General features: G+C 42.0%; 1 protein-coding gene across 1 annotated transcript in view; it reads left to right on the forward strand.

Moving 5' to 3' along the window:
• LOC136840598 (TCF3 fusion partner) overlaps nt 1-20,642 on the forward strand; it is a 176,569-nt gene that overhangs the window by 104,587 nt on the left and 51,340 nt on the right. The window lies entirely within an intron of this gene.

Below are 20,642 nucleotides of genomic sequence, written 5' to 3' on the forward strand. Positions count from 1 at the left end.
GATTTTGACAAAGGAAAAATCTATTTCTGAGGAGGTCCGTGTCACCGGTGAAATTCCATTACAGCACGAATTTCTAGGTATAACATTGCTAGATATACCAGAAAAAGAGCTTTCAGGAAAGCTGGGGTTACTACCCCCAGTCGGCGTCTTCTAGGAAGGCGTCGGTATAAGGAAGGGTGAGTGAAATACCACTACCCGGAAACCTACTCGAAAGATCTCTCCTATCAAAATCCCGGAACAGAGCGGTGAGCCGTTACAGCCCCACACCCAACACCCGCCGGACGGCGACACCAGCGCCACCTACCTCATTCCATGCTAGCACTAACCCCAGACTTGGCATGTGCAAGAGGGGGGGAGTACTAGGTGATCAGGGAGGGTCACCGGGTGACACGGGACCTTCCTCAGAAATAGATTTTCCTTTGTCAAAATCCCTTTTCTGAGTTCAGTCCCGTGTCAGCCGGTGAAATAGTGATAGAGAATCATGCCAAGGCTGCAACTACCAGGAAAAAGAAATGGGGGTAATCTGAAAAAAAAGGCAAAAGTTTTACCAAAATAATTTTAATCAAGCAATCTCTTCCGTGTAGCAAGAATACTAAGACTAAGGCATACTAAATCTAAGTCACATCAAAAAACTTAATACTATGAAACGTGGGAGGTCCCTGCACGACGGAGAAAAAGCCCAAAAACCTTAAAATTACTTAAAGCAAGGTGAAACATGAAAAGCGCACAAAATAACTGCAAACATAACCTTAATACTATACACGTAAACTTAAGCTAAACACGTAAGAGACAAAATCAATGAGCATTAATATATACAGAACATATACATATATATCTGGGGTACGTGGAGCCAAATAAAAACTGTCCAGTACCCCATAAGAAAAACAATCATGGCATGTCAGATTACACTTTTTCCATCAACAGATACAAGAAACATCAATATGAGGAGCCAGGCAGTGAGGTATAATCAACCAGGAGAATAAGCAGAGAAGTAAATGAGGCAGGCGGGCGGGGAAAGGAAAGGACAAGGATATGATTAATTAAGGTGGGAGATGACACTTCCCACAGCTATGGTAGAAAATTTCAGGGCTTTGAGCGATTTTTAAATAGTGGCGTTTAAACACTAGAGGTGATTTCCAACCCGTGTAAATTTAGATAACTCCGAAAAGTCCATATTATGAAAGTAATTAATGGAAGTAGCAACTGCTCGAATATCATGAACCTTAGGAACTGAATCTGGGTTGGCCTGTTTAATGAAATATAAAATTTGTTGTCTTATAGCATTTAGTGAAAGAGTACCACCTTTCTCCCTGATAAAAAGAGGACCCGACTTACTCTGTGGAGTTCTTAAAAGGTAAGATTTAAGTGTATAAACTGGACATAAAGACTGGTCTTGAGGAAGGGGCACCACCTTCCAAGGAGACCACCTGTCCTGTGGGTCTTCGTTCTTAGCTAAAAATCTAGGGTCAGGGAAAGGAGGACCTCTCCAGACGGGAGGAAGTTCACATAATTATCACCTCTAGTGAGCCGACAGCTCTGAGATTCTAGCACCTGAAGCCAAGCTAATCAAAAATAAAGTCTTCCTTAACAGATCCTGATAAGAGCATTGAAAGTTATCCATCTCTGATGCTAACTTGAGGACGTCATTGAGAAACCACGTAACAGACTGTGGGCGTGATACTGGTCTCAGACGAGCGCATGCTCTGGGGATAGATGAAAAGTAGGAATCTGTAAGGTCGATTTTAAAGCCGTAAAGAAATACTTTCTTCAATGCTGACTTGACTGTGGTAATAGTGGCGGAGCAAGGCCTTTCTCAAACAATGATCTAAAGAAGGAAACTCCTAAATTAGCTGTCATGATTTTGGCTTCAGATGCTTTTAGGAAGGAGGCTAATTTTTGACTGCTGAGTCATACTGTCTAAGAGTAGAATCTCTTTTATCTGATTCTAAAAACAGAGTGTTGACAGGGTCAATGTTCGCTCCTTTTTGGGCTGCGAATTTTATAAAGTCCATAAAACTAGGGCATTCTGAATTCTTGAGGAAGCTGACACAGTCTTGGTTTGTACTGTCTGAGTCAGAATGGGCTTGGGAATCCGAAGACTCCGTAATCCCAGTTCCTGAAGAAGAGGGAACCAATTGCTCTTCGGCCAATAGGGGGCTACTAGGGCTGGTTGACCTTTGAATGTCCTGAGTTTGTGTAAAACTTTCAGCAGTAAATTTATTGGGGGGAAAAGATAAATCTTCTCCCAACTGTTCCAATCTACTGTCATTGCGTCTGTGGAACGCCTGAGGGTCCAGGTTGGGGCCACATAACAGGGGAGCTTGAAGTTGCTCTCCGTTGCGAACAGATCCACTTGGAGGACCGGAACCTGGCGGCAAATCCATTTGAAAGATTCCACGTCCAGGGACCACTCCGTCTCCAACGGAGTAGTCCTGGACAGGGAATCGCCACCACGTTCCGTACCCCGCTAGGTGGGTGGCTGACAGGTGCCAGCCGTGCTTGTTCGCCAGGAGAAGATAGCAACCATTACTTGGTTTACTCGGCCTGATTTGGAGCCGCCCCTGTTGATGCAATGAACTACCACTGCGCTGTCAATACCAACCTGATATGAATCCGGTTGGGGCGGATTTTCTTCAGAGTTAGAAAGACCGCCATAGCTTCCAGGGTGTTTATATGGAACTGCTGAAACATTGTGGACCACGTTCCTTGTACTTTTTGTTTTGGTGAATATCCCCCCCAGCCGCTTAGGGAGCGTCTGTGTGAACAACTAGTGCCGGAGGGGAAATTGAAGCGGAACTGTTTTGGACAGGCCTCTGACTGAGGTCCAAGGCCGCAATCTTGTCTTTAAGATTTGAGGAATAGAGAGACCTTGTCTCTGAGCTTGACATTGGCTCGACTCCGCCACACTCTGTTTATGTCTTTTAATTTCGCTTTTAAGAGCAGGTCTGTCACTGAGGCAAACTGAAGAGACCCAAGGACCCTTTCTTGGGACCGGCGGGATGCTGATGGATTTTGAGGAATCTCCTGGTGAGAGATGCTATCTCTTTCCTCTTGGGAGGCGGAAGGGACAGCGTGTGAGATGACAGATCCCACTGGAGACCCAACCACTGAAACCGGGACTCGAGTCAGGCGGGACTTCTCTCTGTTCAGTTGAAAACCTAGCGACTCAGGAAATTGATGACTATGGACGTAGCTTTCTGACACTCAGAACTGTTGGTGCCCAAATTATCCAATCGTCCAAATATGCTGCTAGGGATATCCCTCGAGACCGGAGTTGTTGTACTACCGTGTCCGCCAGCTTTGTGAATATCCTGGGCGCAATGTTCAGACCGAAGGGCATGACCCTGAAGGAGTAGGCTTGATTCCCGAGTCTGAAACCGAGGAACTGAGAGAAGTTCAGCGCAACCGGGACGTGATAATAAGCGTCTGAAAGATCGATAGAGGTGGTAGCGGCTCCACGCGAAGTAGAGTCCGTACCTGAGCTACCGTAAGCATGCGAAATTTGTCGCATTTTATGTAGAGATTTAGACGCGACAGATCCAGGATCACTCTTTGCTGATCGGAGTCTTTTTGGGAACAGTGAATAACCTGCCTTGAAACTTTAGGTGCCTTACTTTCTTTATTGCTCGTTTGTTGAGCAATTCTGTCACATAATCCTTTAGGATTGATGTGGGTGGCTGGTAAAACCTGGTTAGAGGAGGAGGGTTTTGATCCAGCTCCATCCTAGTCCTTTGGACACAATGCTGTGTGCCCAAGGGCTGAAGGTCCATTGGTCCCTGAACCAAAACAGGCGACCGCCTACCTGTGTTCTCTCAGTGGGAGGGAGTGGGTTTATTCCCCCTACCACGTCCAGGTCTTCCCCTTGGGGTGGTGTTGGGCTTTCCTCTGAGGGGCTTTGCCCTCTTCCCCCTTGCAACCCTATTAAGGCCGTGAAAGTAACCACGGCCCTCATATGTGGGGTTGTATGCTGGTGAAGCCACATAGGAGGGTGCAGCTGGTTGGACCAGCACATACTGTTGGGGGTGAGCCTTTGAAGTGGAAGGCTGTGCCACTGCCGAGACCGGGACGGCTTGGACTACCGCCTGATGGTGGGGCCTCTTATGCCTCCTGAAGCGTTTGCCTCCTCTCGATTGGGGCCGGCCGATTCTGGGGTCTTACGCTTATAGGCAGAAATGCCCCAGCGAGAGCGAAGACTCTGGTTGGCCCGTGCAGCCTCGGCCATAACGTTCGTGACCTCCTCTTCAGGGAAGAGGTTAGGTCCCCAGATCGAGCTTTTAACGAGCTTGTTAGGCTCGTGGCGGATAGTCGCATCGGCAAAGATGAACTTCCTACATTCCAGTCTGGCCATGATAAATTCAAACAAGTCAGACTGGAAGCCAGCCAGCAAGGATTTAGCCAAAACTTGGAAGAATGGTTCGTCCGAGCAGGAGGCGGCAGTAGCTTCCGTAAGGCATACGGAGTTCAAGGACCGGGCTAACTTAACCCGAGCATCAAACTCCGCTTTCAGCAAAGCTTCCGGCAGCAGGGAGCTGCTCACTAAACTGCGTGGAAGCGCAGAAGGGTCCAACTTCCCGACCGTGAAAGTGGACGGGGCGTCCATCCAGAACTCATTACTTCCTGGGAATACCAGGAAGTAGGGTCTGTCTCCCTTAGCTGTGGTAGCAGTTACCAAAGCACGCTCGGGCCGTAGCCAGAGCGACTTTGTCAAGCAAGGGGTGGGTAGGTTGTCTCCCAGGGCGAACATAGTAAAGTTGCCCTTGAAAGGAGTCAACCGTGTTGTCTGCCTGCCACTCCGTCAGAGTGCGCAGGAGAGCCGACTGAGCTTGGTCCCTAGGGACGATGACAGTCTCCCTAGGAACCTTGTCTGACTGAATCAAGCTTCCTCCGTCAGCCTCACGAAGCCTGGGTAAGGGGGCAGGAGATCGGGGGGAAGAACTCCAATTCCTCCAACCGTCTCGTGCCAAGACCATCAAGTGTCAGCTTGCCATCATGTTGGATGGCCCGGAGTGGCGCCAAGGGTTACCGACATCGAAGGCGGGAGGTCCGCAGTGTCGGGGATAACATACTGTGGTTCGGCTGGGGTGGGTGAGCCATTCCCGCCAGTATGTTATCATGACTGGCCAACTTCTCAGAGATTTTATTAAATCTCGTATCAGGTCCTCTGTAAACCGTTTATAAAGCTGATTTGCAAAGGCCTCTGCGTCAAAGCAGGTTGGCGAGGAGGGCTTGGTTTTGCAGCCCTCTTACTCGCGCCTTTGCTGGAGGAACCAGACTTGCTCCCGGAGGCTACAGGTCCTGAAACCTTAGCCTTCGACGGGGAAGGGCGATGCCTTCTTGGAAGTCGAGGACTTGTAGCCCTTCGCCTTCCATGAAGTCTTCAACTTCAACTTGGGGATAGCAGATGGAGCTCTATCACCCAAGGAGGAAGACTTCACAAAACCTGCAAAAAGAAGAGATGGATGAAGCAGGGGAGTCAAAAAGGGGCCCGCCCCAACAACCTCACTTACCTCACCACTTACCACCTGGTCCTGCTCTATGTTCATCGGTTCCAGGTTAAGATCCAAGCGGCGGCTACATCCTCCGAGACCTCAGCGTAGAGGATATCCGCTTGGGGTGGCTGGGTCTCATCCCGGATCTGCTGGATGATGGGGGTGGCAAGATCTTCAGGCACTGCGGCGCCACCCGTGCGCCGGGTAGAGCAAGTCCCTCAACCTGGCGTCGAGGACGTAGGGCTTCCCGACGGAACGTTCCTGCCAAACCCAGCCACCCAGGCCCGGAGGGATTCCAGGCAGACTTCTTGGAAGCTTCGTCCGCCTGTAAGAAAACCAACAATTAGCTAAGAACGAAAACCATTCCGGGAACCTCATAAACAATATACAATATGAGGAGCATAAAGCGGGAGTAAAAGACTGTCACTTACCGACTCATCCTGGACAGTTGTGCAGAGAGCGAAGCAAACCTCACAACCATCAGGGTGCCAGACAACCAGGTCATCCAGTCGGACGCACAACCAGCGTGGGTCCGGCAAACTACGTGACCGTAAGGGGTTGTTGGAGGAGGCGGTGCACCCCGGCTCCTCACAGCGAACAGTCTGTAAGTAGAAAAGTACATGAACCTCCCACCCTAAGCAATCTAAAGCTGGCAAGGCCGGGAAACTCAACTACAACCGGAATACTCCGGCGGAGAAGAACTCCCTTATCATAAACTGGGCCAATAAGCTCCAAACTACATAGAGTGGAAGGTAAAGGTTTTCAGACCCCGGAGTACTCCGGGGAATGAAGGAAAGAGAAACCAGGAACTAACCATAAGGGCTGCCAGTAAAATAACGGCGGAGCCCCCGGGTATAGGACCGGACTCACGTATATATATATAATATATAATAAATAAAGGAGAGTACTCCTGTAGATAAACAGACTTATCTAAAAAACAATAACAAAAATAATAACAATAACAAGTGATGGTAAAAACTCAAGAGAACGGAAGGATCCCCTCCTCTATAAAAAATAAAAAACCTTCCGCCCTACTTCCCGCCGGAGAAACAAGATGGGTAAAATGCTCGTATGTTCATAACATAGGCTGAAGCAATATATTTTACCGTATCAACGTAACCCGACGGGGAGGGAGAGAGAGGAATGGATAGTGACTCGAACATCGTTCGAGTAAACAAACCACCAACCCCAATACAGCGATGCTAGGGACGATATGGGAGGGCGAATCCCTCAACCAACAGGAGAAGTCCCTGAACTCGGAGAAAACGCCATCTAGCGTCACCGCCACGAGTAGAGCAAGGCTGGAAGGAGGAGGAGGAGGGGGGGAGGAGTAGGCTACCAGGAAGGAACAGGAGACAGGGGAAAAACATATCACCCGCTCAACTGCACCATACCTCCCAGACAATGAATCTTGGAAGGGGCCTGCAACTGGAAGGGAAGCAACCAAGCCCGAAGCCCGACTCCTACCTAGGCGAAGCCTAATATGGACCTAACCTAGTATAGGCTAGGAAAAAGGGAGGAGTGCAGAAGGGAGGAGAGGAAGCAACAGGAGAGAAATTTTGTGCCGAGAACCAACCGGGATCGAGAATGGGGGGCAAGGGGCGACTAGCCTAGAGGAAACACATCCAAAGAACTCGATTCCCCCAAATGGAGGAAGAGAACTAAGGGGCTCACTCTGCCCACCGAAAAACGATCCCGGAGGAAACAGCAACAAAACTCCCTCAACCCTGAACTCCCCACCCAGGGCAAGGGGATGGAAGCAAACAAGCCTACTCCACAAAATAACCATCACACCAAAAAAAACTAAAAAAATGTGCTCAACAGAGAGCGTAGCCTACCTCAAGCTACAGAAGCGGTTAGATCTGAGGCTGCCGCCAACCGAGGAGGTAAACCAATCAATAAAATAAATAAAAATAAAACTAAAAAGAGCACCATCTTCAAGCAAAAATTAATTAGCCTAATAAGACCAAAAATAAAAGGAACCCAACCTGAGGGGGGTACCTGGGCAGGGGCATCACTCACAAAGGCCGATAGGCCAATTGAAGTGCTTGTAATTCATAAGGGGGAGCCACGCGAGGAACCACCAGGAAGGGAACCAAGGGGCAAAATCTATCTATAACGACAGGAGACAACTCAACTGAAAAGAACAGAAGGGAGCCTAAGCCTCATGTCGACATGGCTGGCGGGGGCGCGTGGCGTCATAATAAGATCTCAATATTTATGAAAAATGAGACCGTAACAGCCAAAAAATAGAACAAAACCCCACAAGAAGATGGTACTTAACTTTGAAATGGTAAAGCTGCTCGATGCCATCACAGATGCAAGAAAATTCCAAATAAAATGAAGACGAGCACACAAAAGAAACAGATAGCAATTCACGTGCTAGAAAATGGAATGAGGTAGGTGGCGCTGGTGTCGCCGTCCTGGCGGGTGTTGGGTGTGGGGCTGTAACGGCTCACCGCTCTGTTCGGGGATTTTGATAGGGAGAGATCTTTCGAGTAGGTTTCCGTGGTAGTGGTATTTCACTCACCCTTCTTATACCGACGTCTTCTAGAAGGCGCTCGACTGGGTAGTAACCCCAGCTTTCCTGAAAGCTCTTTTTCTCTGGTATATCTAGCAATGTTATACCTAGAAATTCGTGCTGTAATGGAATTTCACCGGCTGACACGGGACTGAACTCAGAAATTGGTTTAAGCTCATATATGAGGCTAAAGGTCAGGTAATACATGGATTTGGGGTAACTTCAGCCTGATCAGTTCATTTTTGTAGATTAGAAATCAATTAATCCCCAGTTAAGTAATTTTCATCCTTATTTAGAAAAAATGGGTGGCTGTTTAATGTAAAAGTGTAATAGTGTAGTGTCAGTGTACTACCAGGGCACGCTGGTTGACACTATAGCTGTGAAACTCAGCATGGTGTTCAGTTCTAGCTAATGGCAGAGATTTGTTATTAGTTTCCCAAATGCTGTTTAGCTAGCCCCACTTCAAAGTTAAACAGCTGCACCTGAATTGACAGTATGTTCCAGCGCGGGAGAGCCAAGCCAAGGAAGATTGGGCTTTAGTCTGGTAGATGGTGTACAGATCACACAGGAATTAAATAGCATTGGATGAATGATCCGGCTAGGGGTAGGATTATGACATATCTGAGCCTAGTTGTATCCCATATCTGAAAGTGCATAAATGTTATATAGGTGGTAAAAGGATAAACTCTCGGCCTATAGAACAAAAGCAATGGCAGGACAATCTTGGAAGTCAAAGTCTTTCTTGAGGGAGATGGTATGACTAACTGGAAGCTTTGTTGCTTGTGCCAAGAGGACACACGTGAAAGACTAGTTGATGCATCTGGTGCTGGCTATGTTACCCTTGCTACAAACATTCCTGAATTCTATACGTTAAATGCAATACCTTTACCATTTCATCCCAAAAGGCTTGAAGGTGATGGAATTCTGCAGACCTTTGAAAATAACAAAGCAACATATCATGAATCATGTATGCTGAAGTTCAAAACAACAAAACTAGAAAGGAAAAGGAAGTCATTGTGTAGGACAAAAGAAGATGATGCCCCATGAGCAAAATTCACACATAGTAGCCAGAAGACAGATGAAGAAGGTGCAGAAGAATCTAAGACTGAGAAAGAAGGAATGTGCTTTATTTGTGACCAACGAGCACCAATCAAAGATTTATGATTGGCCATGACATTGCCTTTACATGAAAAGCTGCAACGATGTGCCACCAGATTACTAGATGAGAAACTTCTGGCCAAGCTTAGTGTTGGAGATATTGTTTCTCAGGACCATATGTATCACCCATCTTGTCTGACAGGTGTGTACAACAGGGAAAGGGCCTGGCTAAATTCCCAGAAAATTGGAGATGATTATGTGCAGTACAGACAAGAGGCATGTGCCCATGCTTTTGCTGAGCTTGAGATGTACATAAGAGACAAGCAGTTGACTACAGATGGGTGCTGCTATTTTACAATGGTAGAACTTTATGATTTGTACAAACAAAGACTGGAACAGCTAAATGTTGATGCTTCCTTTGTGCACCGACTGTTGAAAGAACATATGAAAGAACAGGATACTTGAGCCTCTATTTACAAGTGTCCCAGTAACATTGGTTAGGACAGAAAAATTTTTTTAAAAAGAACTTAGTTTTAAGATTAAGAGTTCATTTTTGGCTCATTTTTTGTCATTGCCTGAAGTTTAGTGTGCAACCATCAGAAAAAAAAAAATATCATTATCATATATAAATATTGAAATATATGACAGCGCAAAAAAAAATTTCATATATAATTGTATACAAATCTGTAAAGCCAGTTTAAAGCTAAGAGTTATTTTTTTCTTTGTATTGTTCACTAAATTGCGATGATTTTGTATATAACAAATTGTAAAGATGAAAGTAACTCAGAGAAAATATTATCACAAAATGATGCATGAACGTAACATCAGAGTGTGGACTGGTAAAAAAGTTTTTTTCAAAAATTCACCATAAGTGGGAATATTCTGTTAGAGACTTCCCGTTTGTTGCAAAATGAAGGTAATTGATTGAATATTACTAGACTGTAAGTGTTTTGCTTACAATTGCAGTTTTCAACCATTTTGGTCGATAGTTGAAAATCAAATTTTTCTATTTATCGTGATTTATATGAAAATATTTCAAAACTGATAAAAGCTACAACCATGAGTTATTTTTTGTTGTATTCTACATGAAATTTCGCACATTTTCATACTTAAAACTTTATGTAACGACTAATATAAAATGCATCATTCAAAGAATTTCTGAGATCCAGTTACCAGAAATGTTCAGCGTAAGGAAAAGTTTTCTTCAAAAATTCACCATAAATCGAAATATTGTGCTAGAGACTTCCAATTTGTTGCAAAATGAAGGTAAATGATTGAATATTACTAGAATGTAAGAGTTTTAGCTTACAATTGCGTTTTTCGACCAAAGTCAAACCAAGGTTGAAATTTTAGGACTTATCGTGATTTATATGAAAATATTTCAAAACTGATAAAACCTACAACCATGAGTTATTTTTTGTTGTATTTTACATGAAATTACATTCCATCAACATGGCAATCAGCATCAGACATAAGGAAAAAGTTTTTAAATTCACCATAAATCGAAATATTGTGCTAGAGACTTCCAGTTTGTTGCAAAATGAAGGTAAATGATTGAATATTACAAGAATGTAAGAGTTTTAGCTTACAATTGCGTTTTTCGACCATTTCGGTCGAGTCAAAGTTGACCGAAGGTTGAAATTTTTGTCCCACTCACCTGACGGACAATTTTAGTCAGCACGATATGTCCAATCGGCGTTTAAGGGCTCTTTACAAGAAATTTGTCTGTTGACAATCTGGACCATGTGATTAATGATGCACAAGTGCTAAGATATTGAAACTGCAACAAACATCCTTCCATGGGACCAAGTTTGTTGGAATTTGGCATACAAAATGGTGGTGATTGTCAAATATGGAACATCATCAGCATCAAGTTTTTGCACTTCAACTGAGGAAAGAACACCAGTATCTTCAATATTCTCCAGAGATTCCAAGTCTTTGCAAAAACCAGGAAGCATCAATTAATTGATACATTCCATCAATGGAATCATCATGATAAAGTGGAACAAAAGCAGTTGTAACAAGGGCTGTGAAAAAAGTGTTTTGTCCCACTACACAAGGAAAGGGCTCTTCCTGCTGTTGACACAAATGTACCTCCTGCTCACTTTAAACATGAGTATCCCCCTCCCTTCATCCAGTGCAAGTGCAGGATACCAACAGGTTGTGCTTTCAAAGCATCTTTCTCTTGAGTATGAATGGCTTGAGAAAGTCAGTCTGTCGGACAGGAGTGAAAAAAGTGCTGTGTTCATATCTTGGGTAGCACATCACGCTTCTCAGAAGCGACAGGCCCCATTTGAAATAAGCTTGTCATCAATGTTGCCTCTTTTTCAAGAGGCAGCTCATTCAGTTGCAATGATAAAACATGCCATGGATATTGCAAGAGCAACCACACAGTTTCTCAATCCTGGCCAAACCCCAGTTCTAACAGTTGATCAGCCACTATTTGCAATTGCTAAGCAAATCCAATGGAATTGGCCATTGCAGTATGATGATATGGTTATTATGTTGGGAGGGCTGCATATAGAAATGGCAGCATTCAAAATTCTGGGTGATCTCTTGAAAGACAGTGGTTGGACTGGTGCTCTTGCAGAAGCAGAAATAGCTACTCCTGGAACAGCAGATTCGTTTATTTCTGCTTCACATTTGAAGAAGACATGTCTAGCCCACCAGGTGACAGCTTGCAGTTTATATCAGCTGCGCAAAGCTGCCTATATGGCATATATCCAGGAAGCAGAAGAAGAAATTGAGCTAAGCTGTGAAAGCTGGATCAGAAAACAAGAATCAGAGTGTCTCCAATTCTACTTTTGGAATCTTGTGCTTCAGCTAGAACCTCTAGTGTTTGTTTTCATCAGGTCATACTGAGAGTCTAGTTTCCAATTGTACAAAGATGTACTGCAGGAACTCATTCCTTTCTTCTTTGCCCTGGACCATGTACATTATGCCAGGTGGCTTTCAGTTCATTTGAGGGACATGGAGGCTCTCCAAAATGACACATTTGATGAATTCACAAAGGGAAATTTCAATATCCACAAAACCACTCGGTCTTTTTCCGCAATGGCTATAGACCAAGCACACGAGCAGAATAATGCTCATGTGAAAGGAGATGGGGGAGCCGTTGGCCTGTTTGAAGATGAAGATGCTTTCAGTAGGTGGACAGTGGCTGGTCCTGAAGCAAGCTGCCTGATCGTTGAGTTTGAGACTAGAAGAGATGCTGATCCAAAATCTGAGGGTAAGCATCATGATGAAACTGAAACTGTGCAGAAAAGGTTTCTTGAAATGGTTGAAAATCTGGCAAAAGTAATCAAAGAAATGGGCAACCCTTTTGAGGAAGATTCAGTGGATCTGATTGTGCTAGACAGTCATGAAATTATGGACAGCAAAGTCTATGAATGGCCTTGGACAGACACAATTCACAAACTTTATTGAGAAGCTCAAGACACCCAGCAAATTCTATGAACCAGTACACAAGAAGAAATTTCTATTGTTCAGTTGCAATATATCTACTACAGAATCCAAGGGCAAACAGTCACTGCAAACCATAAAGGATGATTGTAATCTATTCTCATGCCTCTTCATATCATGCCAGAACAGACTGTGTGATTTAAATGAATTCTTTCAACATGAAAATCAAAATTCCCCACCATCACTGGCACAGAATGGACAGATGCATCAGGGCACCAAGTCACAGCTGCTGCTTCTACTAGAACAGCATGCATCAGACATCCCTGACAAAGAGCCTACTGCTGATGTTATCATAGTGGATGATGCAGCTCTTATAAATGCTCTGAGACCAACCAGGTGGTCTACATTTGAGTCTTATGCTAAAGAAGAAGTCCTGTCCAAGATTCAGAAGCACATACAGAAGCACAAGCAAACACACATTGTATTTGATGTGTATAGGACAGACAGTATGAAAGCACAAACAAGACAAAAAAGAGGCACATGAGTTCATCGGATAGTAATTAGCACAGCGAAAACTCCTGGCAATTGGGTCAGGTTCCTCAGGAATGACCACAACAAAACTGAACTATTTGCATATTTGGCAGACACAATCATTTCATCTCAAGCAGATGATACATCATGCATAATTGTCACTAAAGGGGATGCTGAACTTTGTAGCAAAGCTGAACAAGACACTGCTGACCTGCAAGGCTGCACTCATGAAGAGGAAGATACTAGAGTCCTTTTTACATGCTGCATATGCTGCAAAGCATGAAGATATCTCAAGTGCAATCATATGTAGTACAGACACTGATGTTGTCATCATAGCAGTATCTAGCATAGAAAAAAACTGGTTTGGACAAACTATGGATTAAATTTGGTAGAGGAAAAGACATGAGGTGGATACCTATCCATGAAATTGCAGCAGCCATGGGACCAAAAGCCTCAGCCCTTCCCTTTTTCCATGCATTTAGCGGGTGTGACATGGTGTCTGCCTTTCATGGAAAGGGGAAGAAGTCAGCATGGCAAACATGGACTGTGTTTCAGTGTGCCACACTCACCTTCACCAAACTAAGTTCAACACTAGCAGCTGTAGAAGATGAAGACCTGCAAATTATTGAAGAGTTCGTGGTGCTAATGTATGACAGAAGCAGTTTGTATAAAAATGTAAATGAGGCTAGACTTGATCTCTTTGCAAGAAAGCAAAGAGCTTATGATTGCATTCCCCCTACAAGGGCTGCTCTTAGAGAGCATTGCAAGAGAGCTGCCTTTCAAGCTGGACACAGTTGGTGCCAGTGCCATCCAGCTTTGCCAAGTCCAAGACACTGGAGATGGCAACAGATTGATGGCACCTGGTTTCCGTATTGGACAGATTTGCCAATACAGTAGTAGCAAAATCTTGCCAAGAACTGAATAAGTGTGGCTGCAAAAAGGAATGTCTTGGCAGGTGCGAGTGCTACAAATCTGGACATAGCTGCACTTGCTAAAACTAATTGATACACAAAACATATTGGTTTCTCTCAGGAGATACATACTTTTTTATCTTTGGCAGCCATTTTGGAAATATGGTGTTCATATGGTGGCCATATTGGATAGATAGGTTCACTTTATCTCTTCATGACAGTAAGAATGCCATAATACAAATTCCCAATCATTATATGGACAGTATGCAACTTTTATAGGTTTATGAAATGAAAATATTTGAAATATACAGCAAATTTGCCGCCATTTTGGAAAAGTGTCAGCCATTTTGGAAATAGCCAAATGTTGGGGTGGCCGGAGGTTGATTTTGATTTATGGGGATAATAAGAGTTCTCATGCCAAATTTGTTGCTTGTATCACCATTGGCACTTTTTTCCCATTATCCCACTCCCCCATTATCCCACTCCACTACTCCAGTAGCCTACCCGATAGCCTAGATTAATTCCTCTCTCGCTCCTTCTGCGGTGCCTTCCTATGCTCTCTATGTGGTTCAGGAGAAAAATAATAGGTTATTGAGGAATATTTTTTTGTTATGGTTAGAAATTTGACTATATATTAGGACAAAGATTTCCCCCCCCCCACCATGGTGATCGATTTCTTTCGGTTTCCCCTGCGAGAGAGGTGTCGGATCCTTGGCGTCTGTCTGTAGCCCACCCTCTGGACTGCCCTGGGTTTGTTGGTCTTCTCTGCGGACGGGGAACCATGGCCTGTCTCGGGACCAATGTCTGTGCCGTTCGCCACTTCTCTCAACCACCTCTCCTGTTCAAATTCAGCACATTCTCTGTATGAGTTATTTGGTAGTTTAGTGCTTGTGTTCACCAGCTCATGTATCATCCGTTTTGGAGCGATAGTGATGTATGTGAACTGGTAGTTATTTAGGGATAGAGACATATTACATTTACCGCAGTAGTTCGGAGCTGCACATTAATTCTTATCTTTTTATTTACTCTCCTGCTGTCGTCCTCCAAGCAGATGATAACCCAACCCCCTCTTACTCAGTTTTCCCCTCTACCGCCTCATATTCATCACCTCGTGTCCTTTTCACAGTAGTAGCTCTTCCTCTTCTGCTGCTTACTTATCTGGAGGAAATTACCCTGGTGATAGAACGGTGCTAGCTTCTCAGCAATTAAGTGTTGTGGAGACAGCTCCAGCAGTTGTCACAGTTACGTGGTGATGTCATGCAAGAACCCTCTACCTTCCCCACCCAGCCGGCTTACGACGTTCTGAGTTTACGATGCTCTTCAATTATATTCATAAAAAATTATTTCCCGGGTTACAATGCATGTTCCGGGTTTACAGTGCCGATTTGACAGAAAAAAATCAGGCCTGTACCCAGAGTTTTTTATGGGGGGTTCATTTTTCCCAAAACTGGACCTTTTCTTCTATATATGTCATTGTATATATAGATATATACAAGATAAAATACTTGAAAATCTTATTTTAGTTATTATATTAAGTGGGATGCTGACTGGGCGTATTATGTCGTCGATTAAAATTGTCTGTCGGGTTTTAAAGTATTTTCATATAAATTCACGTTGACTACAAAAAATTTCAACCTTCGGTCAACTTTGACTCGACTCGAAATGGTAGAAAAACTGGAATTGTCAGCTAAAACTCTTACATTCTAGTAATATTCAATCATTTATCTTCATTTTGCAACAAATTGGAAGTCTCTAGCACAATATTTCGATTTATGGTGAATTTTTAAAAAACTTTTTCTTATGTCCCACAATAACTTCGGCCGAAAATTTCAGAAATTCTTTCATCATTTTATGTAATTTTTGCACCATTTTATATTAACCGTTACATAAAGTTTTATATATGAAAATGTGTGCAGTTTCATGTAAAATACAACAAAAAACAACCCATGGTTGTAGCTTTTATCAGTTTGGAAATATTTTCATATAAATCACAATAAGTGCAAAATTTCAACCTTCAGTCAAATTTGACTCGACTGAAATTGTTGAAAAATGCAATTGTACTTTAATGTTAAAACTCTTACATTCTAGTAATATTCAATCATTTACCTTCATTTTGCAACAAATTGAAAGTCTCTAGCACAATATTTCGATGTATGGTGAATTTTTGAAAAAACTTTTTCCTTATATTTATTCAGATAACTCTTCAGACCGAAAATTTGTCGTAATGTTTGCACCGTTTTATATTAGTTGTTACATAAAGTTTTATATATGAAAATGTGTGCAATTTCATGTAGAATACAACAGAAAATAACTCATGGTTGTAGCTTTTATCAGTTTTGAAATATTTTCATATAAATCATGATGTGCCAAAATTTCAACATTGTTAAATGTCAAGCTTTGACTCGCTAAAACTGTAAATGGTTGAAATTCAATCATTTACCTTCATTTTGCAACAAATTGGAAGTCTCTAACACAATATTTCTATTTATGGTGAATTTTTTAAGAAAACTTTTTCCTTATGTCCGCGCGGTAACTCGGCCAAAAATCTCAGAAATTCTTTCGTCACTTTGTCGTAATGTTTGCACTGTTTTTCAAATAACCGTTACATAAAGTTTTATATATGAAAATGTGCGCAATTTCATGTAGAATACAACAAAACATAACTCATGTTTGTAGCTTTTATCAGTTTTGAAATATATTCATATAAATAACGATAAATAAAAAAAATTTGACCTTCGGTCAACTTTAACTCGACCGAAATGGTCGAAAACTGCAATTGTAAGCTAAAACACTTACAGTCTAGTAATATTCAATCAATTACCTTCATTTTGCAACAAACGGGAAGTCTCTAGTGCAATATTTCGATTTATGGTGAATTTTTAAAAAAACTTTTTTTTACGTCCGCCCGTTATGAATTCATGCATCATTTTGTGATAATATTTTCTCTGTGTTGCTTTGATCGTTTTACAACTTGTTATATACCAAAATCATAGCAATTTAGTGTACAATACAACAACAAAAATAATTAATTAGCTTTAACTGTTTTGCTCACAGCACGATTTGTATACAATTGTATATGAAATTTTTTTTTCGTGCTGTCATATATTTCAATGTTTATGTATGATAATGATATTTTTTTAATTTCCGATGGTTGTATACTAAACTTCAGGCAATGACAAAAAAAAGAGCCAAAAATGAACTCTTAATCTTAAAAACTAAGCGTGCTGTGATTTTAAAAAAAACTTTTTTCCACTTGTAGCAGCTAACTCCTGGCCAAGATGTCTGCAAACACTTTTTGTAAATAGAGGCTCGGCATTTAAGGGTCAAGAAGAAAAACTGAGCATATGGTCTATGCCCTTCTACCCAATTAGATGTTATTCGAAGTACTGACTTTGGTTAACAGAATTTTCACAGAAAATATGGACTTCCAGAAATTTTGGGGGTCCCACCTACCACCTTGGGTGGCTCCTTGGTACAGGCCTGAAAATATGACTCCATAAGGCATAATGGTCAAAATTTGGAGGTTTTTCAATTTAAAACTCAATGAAAATGCAGGTTATGTCGTTTTCAAGACACCCAAAGCATTAAAAATAAGATTTTCTTACTATTTTCGATGATATTTAGGACAAAGCCAGTCCAATGCTGATCCGAACGGAAGAAATAGGGATCCAAAATGGCACAATGGTCCAAATTTGGAGGTATTTTTTATGAAAAACTCCATAAATATGCAGGATACGTTGTATTGAAGACACCCATAGGATTAAAAGTAAGGTTTTCTTATGATTTTCGACGATATTTCGGACGGTGCCGACCCGAACAGAAGAAATATGGATCCAGGATGGTCAAAATTTGGAGGTTTTTTAAATGAAAAACTCAATAAAAAAGCGGAATATGTTGTTTTCAAGATAACCCAAAGGATTAAAAGTAAGGTTTTCGTACGATTTTCGACAATATTTCAGATGAGCCGGTCAGACGCCAATCCGAACAGAAGGAATAAAATTTACGTTCGTAGAACAGTATCCACTAATCACTGATTATTAATTTATTTTCATGACTAAATACATTTTTTATGATAAAAAATTATTTACTAATTTTCAAATATTAGTATTAAGGTAGCCACAGGAAAGTATCAATAAAATTTTAGATTAAAATCCCGCAAAATCACAGAACAGCTTACGATGTGAACAACTCAGTTTTCTCTCTCTCTCTCTCTCTCTCTCTCTCTCTCTCTCTCTCTCTCTCTCTCACACAGCAATATTCACTAATTACTGATTTTTATTTCATTTTCATGACTAAATGCATTTTTTATTGTAAAAAATGATTTACTAATTTTCAAATATTAGTATTAAGGTAACCACACAAAAATATCAATAAAATTTTTAATTAAAATCCCATGAAATCACAAAACAGCCTACCGATGTGAGCAACCCTGTTCTCTCTCTCTCTCTCTCTCTCTCTCTCTCTCTCTCTCTCTCTCTCTCTCTCTCTGTATTGTATATATCCTATAATGAAATATGGATTACTGTATCAACGTAAAAACATAATAAGTAGACAATATCAGCTTTAAGAAACTCTGCCTCTTCATGACTAATATTTATAACTGTTACCATCATCATTATCTCTTATATGTATCTACATACATGCATATATATATATACAGTACATATATATCTACATATGCATGCACAAACATTACCTATATACTTTATATATATATATATACTATATAAGTAATATTTTTGCATGCATATGTAGATATGTGTATGTACATGCATATATATACATGTATAGATATGCATATATATAAGGGATTTTGACAAAGGAAAAATCTATTTCTGAGGAAGGTCCCGTGTCACCCGGTGAAATTCCATTACAGCACAAATTTCTAGGTATAATAATGCTAGATATACCAGAGAAAAAGAGCTTTCAGGAAAGCTGGGGTTACTACCCCCAGTCGAGCGTCTTCTAGGAAGACGTCGGTATAAGGAAGGGTGAGTGAAATACCACTACCACGGAAACATACTCGAAAGATCTCTCCTTATCAAAACCCCCGGAACAGAGCGGTGAGCCGTTACAGCCCCTACACTCAACACCCGCCAGGACAGCGACACCAGCGCCACCTACCTCATTCCATGCTAGCACTAACCCCAGACTTGGCATGTGCAAGTAGGGGAGTACTAGGTGAGTCAGGGAGGGTCACCGGGTGACACGGGACCTTCCTCAGAAATAGATTTTTCCTTTGTCAAAATCCCTTTTCTGAGTTCAGTCCCGTGTCAGCCGGTGAAATAGTGATAGAGAATCATGCCAAGGCTGCAACTACGAGGAAAAAAAGGGTAATCTGAAGAAAAAAGCATAAATTACGAAAATAATTTTAATCAGGAATCTCTTACATGTAGCAAGAATAAGGCACTACTAAACCTAAGGCACATCAAAAAACTTAATACTATGAAAAGTGGGGAAGTCCCGGCATGACGGGAAGAGGCCCTAAAAAATCTTAATATTACTAAAGCATATTGAAACATGAAATGTGCATAAGATAAATGCATATACAATCTTAAATACTACACACGTAAACTTAGGCTAAACACGTAAGAGACAAAATCAATGAAAAATAACATATACAGCACATATACATATATCTGGGGTACATGGAGCAAAATAAAAACCGCCCAGTACCCCACAAGAAAAAAACAATCATAACATGTCAGATTACAGTTTCCACTCAACAGAGACAAGATACATCAATATGAGGAGCCAGGCAGTGAGGCATGATCAACCAGGAGGATAAGCAGAGAAGTAAATGAGGCAGGCGGGCGGGGGAAAGGATAGGATAAGGATATGATTAGTTAAGGTGGGAGATGACACTTCCCACAGCTATGGTAGAAAATTTCAGGGCTTGAGCGATTTTTAAATAGTGGCGTTTAAACACTAGAGGTGATTTCCAACCCGTAAATTTAGATAATTCTGAGAAGTCCATATTATGAAAGTAATTAATGGAAGTAGCAACTGCTCGAATATCGTGAACCTTAGGAACTGAATCTGGGTTGGCCTGTTTAATAAAATACAGAATTTGTTGTCTTATAGCATTCAGTGAAAGTGTACCACCTTTCTCCCTGATAAAAAGAGGACCCGACTTACTCTGTGGAGTTCTTAAAAGGTAAGATTTAAGTGTATAAACTGGACATAAAGACTGGTCTTGAGGAAGGGGCACCACCTTCCAAGGAGACCATCTGTCTTGTGGGTCTTCGTTCTTGGCTAAAAATCTAGGATCAGGGGAAAGGAGGACCTCTCCAGACGGGAGGAAGTTCACAAAATTATCACCTGTAGTGAGAGCCGATAGCTCTAAGATTCTAGCACCTGAAGCCAAGCTAATCAGAAATAAAGTCTTCCTTAACAGATCCTGATAAGAGCAATGAAAGTTGTCCATCTCTGATGCTAACTTAAGGACGTCATTGAGAAACCACGTAACAGAATGTGGGCGTGATACTGGTCTCAGGCAGCGCATGCTCTGGGGATAGATGAAAAATAGGAATCTGTAAGGTCGATTTTAAAGCCGTATAGAAATACTTTCTTCAGGGCTGACTTGACTGTGGTAATAGTGGCGGAGCAAGGCCTTTCTCAAACAGTGATCTAAAGAAGGAAACTCCTAAATTAGTCGTCATGATTTTGGCTTCAGATGCTTTCAGGAAG

This window comes from Macrobrachium rosenbergii, chromosome 8 (assembly GCF_040412425.1).
Source record: "Macrobrachium rosenbergii isolate ZJJX-2024 chromosome 8, ASM4041242v1, whole genome shotgun sequence".
Lineage (NCBI taxonomy): Eukaryota > Metazoa > Arthropoda > Malacostraca > Decapoda > Palaemonidae > Macrobrachium > Macrobrachium rosenbergii.